We start from the raw sequence: 8,597 nt of genomic DNA, 5'->3' as shown, positions 1-8,597 counted from the left end.
TGTACCCTAACATGTACCCTTACACATATCTAATCCTAACACATAGCTTAACCCTAACAATCCAAAACACATACCATAACTGTACCATGTACCCTAATGTATACCCTAACCACTAATATGTACAGAATCAAGTACTCTAACATGTATTTTAAACCATAAAGGTTTATGTTCACCCTAACATGTACCCCAAACCTACCCCAAATGCATGCCCTAACATGTACCCTAATGTACTTTAAACCCAAACACTATCTTAACATGTTCCCTAACATGTACCCCACCATACACCCTAACTCTGAACCCATACTCACATCTTAACATGTGCCTTATCCCACACTCATACTCATACCCTAAGACATACCCTAAGCCACTCAGCAATCTTATGGCCTCACCCTAAACCAGCTGCTAACCCAAATCCATAACTGTTTGACTAAAAAATTCTACAACTCCCCAAACCTACATTAATCCGTTACTAACAAATTACCTAATCCTCACTTGTTCGATACCCACTCTGAAGACCGCTCCATAACATATCCATCATCCTAACCCATCCCACAAAGTTCTTCCTTGCACGTTCCCAAACTAACTCTGAACCTAACTTTAACATGTATTTTAACCCTAACAGATTTCACAATAGCACTCTAATACATTACACATACTCTAGACACTAACACATATGGTTAAAAATAGCCTAACACATACTCTGTAAACCATACATGTAACCTTACAGGTACCCTGAATGTACCCTAGCATTCTCTAACCCCGACCTTAACATATACCCTAACATGTATTCTAACAAGCACTCTAAAAACCTGTAACCCTAACACACATCCAAACATGTACTCTAATACAAGCTCTAAACACTTACATGTATCCTACAAGTACTCTAACATGTACTTCAAGTATTACATGTACCCTGAAGTGTGTACAACACAGGTAACCTTACATATACCCCAAATGTATAAGTACCCAAACATGTACTCTATAAACCTAACCTTAGCCTGACCCATTCCATAATCCAAATGTTAATCCCTTCCATAACTCCTAACTTCACCAGATCCCTAACCCATTCTCTAACTAATCCATTATCATATGGTAACATTGACCCTAACACTAACTTAGCTCTTCATAAAAACCTGCTCTGTTTGGCTAATCGAAAACCCAGCACCTGATCTAACCTAGTTCTGATCCATAACAAAAAATTTAATTCTAACTTCCACCCTGAGTAGCCCTAAAACACCCAAACTTAACCCTGCCCTTAGCATCAACAACCCTACACCTATAACCAATTCCTCAACAATTCTTTCATAACCTTATGCCTCTCATAGCTTTGGGAAGTTGGTCAAAGCTCCTGAATGTGTTAGGTACACACTTTGTGAATGGATTTGAGTTAGCTCACAGCACAGGACAGACAGCAGGGTTGGGACCTAGAGTCATCAAAGTTGTTCTGACAAGTAACAACTTACAAGCAGGAAGGAGTAGGCCTCCCTTCCTCACAAATGCCTTCACCCCTTCTCCAGGTACCATAAGCACAGATGAAAGCACGGTAGAGATGAGGATGCAGACCTAAGTTGGGTCTCAGTCTGCCAAAGCATACATTGAGTTGTAGAGCAAGATTCTACATGCATAATTCCAAGTGTGCGAACTCTCCCCAGTTTCTCCTGACACTCAGTACATTTTCTCCTCAAAGTGCCTACAGGCAGAGGCAGGCAACTAGCAACAAAGGATAGGCATCCAGGAGCCCTGTCACAGACAAGGGGGACCTGGTATGTCTGACAAGGAAAAGAAAAAAGCTAGGTTATGCCTTCTGCTTCCCTCAAAAAATCCTTATCAGAATGTGGACATGACTCCAGTCTACAGAAACTGATTGGCTTCTAAGGCATAAAATGGAGAGCTTAGTGTTGAGGTGTTGCCCTAGCCTGTGAAGAGCCCTGAACATAGTATCACCAGAATTCAACAAAGCAAATTGAAATACCTTGGAATGCCTGACAAAATGTCTGTAAGGTGTATGTAATGAAAACAAACGTGTCACACATCCTCTCACCCCCTAACCACCATACCTTATGCAGGACATAGCTGAAAGCTCAGTAAAGACTTGGTGACATGGATACAGGCCTGGGATGAGCCTAATGTGTTCAAATTTGTTCTGACAGGTATCAACTTACCAAGCAGGAAGGGAGAGGCTTCACCTCCTTCTCCAGGCCCAAGTGTAGACATGAAAGTATAGATGAAAACTTGATGCAGACTCCGAGAAATGCCAGCGGCAAGAGCAAGTTCTGATGGGATCCGATCCGTCCAGACCATCCCACGTTGGTCTATACACCATGAACCTATATTCGTGATTCCAAGCTTCCAGGCTCTCCCCATTTTATCCTGACACTCTGCGTGTTGTCTTCTCAAAATGCCTAGTCAGAGGAAGACAACATGCATCAAAGTCTGAAAATCATGCAAAACAAAGGCTAGAGAGAAAGAACCAGGGCCAAGAGCTGAGGCACTTGCCTAGCTTGTGGGAGGCCCTGGAACACAATACCACTGGAATTCAGCAACAGGAAATTGAAACACCTTTGTGTACCTAATAATGTGTAAAAGAGGGCTAGGAACATGGCTTAGTGGCAAAGTGCTTGCCTAGCATGCATGAAGCCCTGGGTTCAAATCCTAAATACCACATACACAGAAAAATCTGGAAGTGGTGCTGTGGCTAAAGTGGTAGAGTGCTAGCCCTGAGTGAAAGAGCTCAGGGACATTGCCCAGGCCCTGAGTTCAAGCCCCAGGACAGGCCAAAAAATTGTATTAAATACCTATGTTATGAAAAGAAAAAAAATCTCTTTGTGCTGGTCCTGGGGCTTGAACTTGGGGCCTGGGTGCTCTCCCTGAGTTGTTCTTGTTCAGTGCCAGTGCTGTACCACTTGAGCCACAGCTCCACTTCTAGATGAGCCAGAACAGGAATTGGACATCCTTTAGAGTAGGCCTAGTCATAGCTGGCCGAAACTGGAGCTGTTGCCAACAAGGGAAAGGCCTGGACATGGAGAAAGCCCAAACCAGGAGCTCAGGGAAGGCCCAGACCCAGGGAAGGATGAGACCTGGGGAAGGCTGAGACCCAAGGAAGGCCTGGACCCAGGGAAGGCCTGGGGGAAGAACAGGACCGTGGGAAGGGATGGACTCAGGGAAGGCCCAGATTCAACAAGGAATGGGACTGAGGGAGGCCTGGACCCAGGGAAGCCCTGGACTCGGATATGTGTACTTACAGCAGCCCAGACCCTGAGCTGTCAGGACGGATGTGCAGCCAGCTACAGAGGCCTGGTGTGGGGCCTGCCTGGTGTGGGGGCTGGTGTGGGGCCTGGAGTGGGGCCTAGCGTGAGACCTGGCATGGGGCCTGGTATGGGACCTGGTGTGGGGCCTGCATGTTGTAGGGCCTGGTGTGGGGCCTGCCTGGTGTGGGGCCTGGTATGGGGCCTGTCTGGTGTGGGGCCTGGCGTGGGGAATGCCTGGTGTGGGGCCTGGCGTGGGGCATGGTGTGGGGGCTGCCTGGTATGGGGCCTGGCGTGGGACATGGTGTGGGGGCTGCCTGGAGTGGGGCTTGCCTGGTGTGGGGCCTGGCATGGGGACTGCCTGGTGTGGGGCCTGGCGTGGGGCATGCTGTAAGGGCTGCCTGGTATGGGGCCTGGTGTGGGTTCTAGTATGGGGCCTGGTGTGAGGCCTACCTGGTGTGGGACCTGCCTGGTATGAGGCCTGGTGTGGGGCCTGCCTGGTGTGAGGCCTAGTGTGGGACTTGATGTGGGACCCTCCTGGTGTGAGGCTGCCTGGTGTGGGGCCTGGTATGGGGCCTGGCATGAGTTCTGGCATGGAGGCTGTCTGGCATGGGGGCTGCCTGGTGTGGGGCCTGCCTGGTGTGGGGCCTGGTATGGGGCCTGCCTGGTGTGGGGCCTGGCGTGGGGACTGCCTGGTGTGGGGCCTGGTGTGGGGGCTGCCTGGTGTGGGGCCTGGTATGGGGCCTGTCTAGTTTGGGGCCTGGTATGGTGCTTGGCATGTGGCCTGGCATGGGGCCTAGTGTGGGGCCTATTGTGGGACCTGGTGTGGAACCTGCCTGGTGTGGGGCCTGTCTGGTGTGGAGCCTGCCTGGTGTGGGGCCTGGTGTGGGGCCTGGTATGGGACCTGGTGTGGAACCTGCCTGGTGTGGGGACTGCCTGGTGTGGGGGGTGATGTGGGACCTGCCTGGTATGAGGCCTGGTGTGGGGCCTGCCTGGAGTGGGGCCTGGTGTGGGGACTGGTATGGGGCCTGGTGTGGGACCTGGCATGGGGCCTGCCTGGTGTGAGGCCTGCCTGGTGTGGGGCCTGGTGTGGGGCCTGGCGTGGGGCCTGGTATGTGGTCTGCCTGGTATGGGGCCTGCCTGGAGTGGGGCCTGATATGGGGCTTGGCCTGGGGCCTAGTATGTGACCTGGTGTGGGGCATGGTGTGGGGCCTGCCTGGTGTGGGGCCTGGCTTGGGGCATGGTGTGGGACCTGCCTGGCGTAGGGCCTGCCTGGTGTGGAGCCCAGCATGGGGCCTGGCGTGGGGCCTGGCGTGGGGCCTGGTGTGGGACCTGGCATGGGGCCTGCCTGGTGTGGGGCCTGGCGTGGGGCCTGGCGTGGGGCCTGCCTGGTGTGGGGTCTGCCTGAATTGGAGCCTGATATGGGGCTTGGCCTGGGGCCTAGTATGTGACCTGGTGTGGGGCATGGTGTGGGGCCTGCCTGGTGTGGGGCCTGGCTTGGGGCATGGTGTGGGACCTGCCTGGCGTGGGGCCTGCTTGGTGTGAGGCCTGCCTGGTATGGGACCTGGCATGATCCCTGGTGTGAGGCCTGGCGTGAAGCCTGGCATGGGGCCTAGTGTGTGACCTGGAGTGGGGCATGGTGTGGGGCCTGCCTGGTGTGGGGCATGGTGGGGGCCTGGTATGGGGCCTGGAATGGGGCCTGGTATGGGGCCTGCCTGGTGTGGGGCCTGACATGGGGCCTGCCTGCTGTGGGGCCTGGAGTGGGGCCTGACTGGTGTAGGGCCTGCTTGATGTGAGGCCTGCCTGGTGTGGAGCCTGGTGTGGGGTCTGATATGGGGCCTGCTGTGGGGCAAGGTGTGGGACCTGCCTGGTGGGCCTAGTGTGGGGCCTGGCATGGGGCCTGCCTGGTGTGGGGTCTGCCTGGTGTGGGGCCTGACGTGGGGCCTGCCTAGTGTGGGGCCTGCCTGGTGTGAGGCCTGCCTGGTGTGGGGCCTGCCTGGTGTGAGGCCTGTCCGGTGTGGGGCCTAGTATGAGTCCTGCCAGGTGTGGGGCCTGGTGTGGGGCCTGGCGTGGGGCCTGTTTTGGTGCCTGGTGTGGGGCCCGGTGTGGGGCCTGCCTGGTGTGGGACTGCCTGGTATGGGTCCTGCCTGGTGTGGGGCCTGCCTGGTGTGAGGCCTGGCGTGGGGCCTGCCTGTTGTGAGGCCTGGTATGGGGCCTGCTTGGTGTGGGGCCTGGCGTGGGGCCTGGCGTGAGGCCTAGTGTGTGACCTGGCGTGGGGCATGCTGTGTGGGCTGGTGTGGGGCCTTCCTGGTGTGGAGCCTGGCATGGGGCATGGTGTGGGGCCTGCCTAGTATGAGGCCTGCCTGGTGTGTGGCCTGCCCAGTGTGGGGTATGGTGTGGGGCCTGTTGTGAGGCCTGCCTGGTGTGAGGCCTGGTGTGGGTCCTGCCTGCTGTGGGGCCTGGTGTGGGGCATGGTGTGGAACCTGCTTGGTCTGGGGTGTGCCTGGAGTGGGGCCTGGTGTGTGGCCTCTCTAGCGTGGTGCCTGGCTTCATCGAAGTCACCTAAGGATGTGCGCAAATGACACACCGGGAGAGGCAGGCCGCACTGCTTCACACCCTTCCACAGACACCCGCACCCAGACCTGGGCCTAGACAGCTCCGGACGCCTGGCTCAGGGCCTAAACGCACCCAAGTCACCTCAGGAAGGACACAAATGATACACCGGGAGAGGCAGGCCACACTGCTCCACCCTGTGCCCCACCAGCACCACCACAGGCCCTGTCAGCACCTGGCCGGAGGCCGCTCGTCCTCGCTCAGCTCCACTCGTCCTCCGCAGTCGCCTCACGGTCCGCTCAGCTCCGCTCGTCCTCCGCAGGCGCCTCAGGGTCCGCTCAGCTCCGCTTGACCTCCGCAGGCGCCTCACGGTCCGCTCTCGACCTCCGCAGGCGCCTCACGGTCCGCTCCGCTCCGCTCGTCCTCCGCAGTCGCCTCACGGTCCGCTCCGCTCTGCTAGTCCTCCGCAGTCGCCTCACGGTCCGCTCAGCTCCGCTCGTCCTCCGCAGGCGCCTCACGGTCCGCTCAGCTCCGCTCGTCCTCCACAGGCGCCTCACGGTCCGCTCAGCTCAGCTCCGCTCGTCCTCCGCAGTCGCCTCACGGTCCGCTCAGCTCCGCTCGTCCTCCGCAGTCGCCTCACGGTCCGCTCAGCTCCGCTCGTCCTCCGCAGTCGCCTCACGGTCCACTCAGCTCCGCTCGTCCTCCGCAGTCACCTCACGGTCCGCTCCGCTCCACTCGTCCTCCGCAGTTGCCTCACGGTCTGCTCAGCTCCGCTCGTCCTCCGCAGTCGCCTCAGGGTCCGCTCAGCTCCGCTCGTCCTCCGCAGTCGCCTCAGGGTCAGCTCAGCTCCGCTCGACCTCCGCAGTCACCTCACGGTCTGCTCCGCTCCACTCGTCCTCCGCAGGCGCCTCACGGTCCGCTCAGCTCCGCTCGTCCTCCGCAGTTGCCTCATGGTCGCTCAGCTCTGCTCGACCTCCGCAGGCGCCTCAGGGTCCGCTCAGCTCCGCTCGTCCTCCGCAGGCGCCTCACGGTCCGCTCAGCTCCGCTCGTCCTCCGCAGGCGCCTCACGGTCCGCTCAGGCCCCGCGTCCCGCCTTCTCCACAGACAAGCTGACCGTGCAGAGCCCACATCCTCCAGGCGCTTCCTCCGGAGAAAAGCCGCCGGCGCCTGACAGGACCGGGTCGGAAGCCCAGCCCGCCACAAGACCACAGTGCGCCCACCCAGCTCCGCAGGCCCGAAGGCCACCACGCGCGCTCAGAGGAAGGAGCTGCCGGAGCCGCCCGCGGGTCTGCCGCTTCAGACAGAACCCGCCAAAACTGGTCCAGCCCTCCGGCCCACCCCCGCCCCGCTCACTTCCTCTCTCCTGCCCCGCCCCTCACGCGCTCTGCCCCACAAGCCCCGCCCATATCCTGCTCACTCCCAATCTAGTTCTGCCCTTCCCATGTTCTGTCCCCCGAAGCCCCGCCCCTGGACCACTCACTCTCTCTCTCTAGTCCCGCCCCTCCCCCCCTCCCGCACAAGCTCCGCCCTGCTCCCCACAGGCCCCACCCTGCTCCTGCAAAGCGCCGCTGGCTCCGCCCCACTCCCCACAGGCCCCGCCCTAGCCCGCAGAGCCCCGCAGGCCCCGCCCTGCTCCTGCAAAGGGCAGCTGGCTCCGTCCCGCTCCCCAAAGGCCCCGCCTTGTCCGGCAAAGCCCCGCAGGCCCCGCCCTGCTCCTGCAAAGGGCAGCTGGCTCCGTCCAGCTCCCCACAAGCCCCGCCTGGTCCGGCAGAGCCCCGCAGGCCCCGCCCCACTCCGCAGGCCCCGCCCTGGTCCCCACAGAGGCCCCGCCCACCCTGGCAGCAGACCAATGGTGGCGGGCCAGCGCTGCAGGATGCGCTGGTGGTGGTCATGGGAGTCGGCAGCCGCAGGGTCCTGCGGCCAATCTCGGAGGAGGAGTGGCAGAGGGGGAGGAGGAGGGGCTAAAGCGAGCGCCCGTGGGCGGGGCCAGCAGGGTGGGCTGCGGGGCGGGGCCGGGATTTCCCGCCAAGGTGGTGGTGCTTGTGAGGCTTGGAGGAGCAGGGTGTGGTGGGCGGGGCAGGGATTTCCCGCCAAGCCCCTCTCGGTGGCTGCTGTGCTTGTGAGGCTTGGAGGCGCAGGGTGTGGCACGCGGGCAGGGCTGGATTTCCTGTGGGGCGGGGCCGGGGAGGGGAGGGGCCTGAGGGGGCGGGGCTGTGGGGAGGGGCTCGCGGGGAGGGGCGGGGCTAGGAGTTCCTGGGCGCGGTGGCCCAGGGCAGTGCAGCGGCAGTGGCGGGAAGTCAGAGGCGCCAGGGCCCACGGGCGGAGCGCTGGACGGGCAGGCACAACCTGGGTTCGAGACCCTACAGAAGAAAAGAAAAGCACAAATAAGTCCCGAACCCGCTTGATCCGACCCCGTACTAGAACTCAGCACACCTGGGGGGGGGAGGAGTCCGCGTCTGTGCAGGGGTGAGGGGAGGGGTACTGGGGTCAGGAGGAGGGCTCAGGTGGAGGAGGGATCAGATGGAGGAGGGATCAGGTGGAGGGAGATCAGGTGGAGGAGGGATCAGGTGGAGGGAGGTCAGGTGGAGGAGGGATCAGGTGAAGGAGGGCTCAGATGGAGGGAGGTCAGGTGGAGGGAGATCAGGTGGAGGAGGGATCAGGTGGAGGGAGGTCAGGTGGAGGGAGATCAGGTGGAGGAGGGATCAGGTGGAGGGAGGTCAGGTGGAGGAGGGATCAGGTGGAGGGAGGTCAGGTGGAGGAGGGATCAGGTGGAGGAGGGATCAGGTGAAGGGAGGCAGG

Source organism: Dipodomys spectabilis, unplaced genomic scaffold (genome assembly GCF_019054845.1).
Source record: "Dipodomys spectabilis isolate Male_0828 unplaced genomic scaffold, ASM1905484v1 ptg000825l, whole genome shotgun sequence".
Lineage (NCBI taxonomy): Eukaryota > Metazoa > Chordata > Mammalia > Rodentia > Heteromyidae > Dipodomys > Dipodomys spectabilis.
This window is presented reverse-complemented; position numbering follows the sequence as displayed.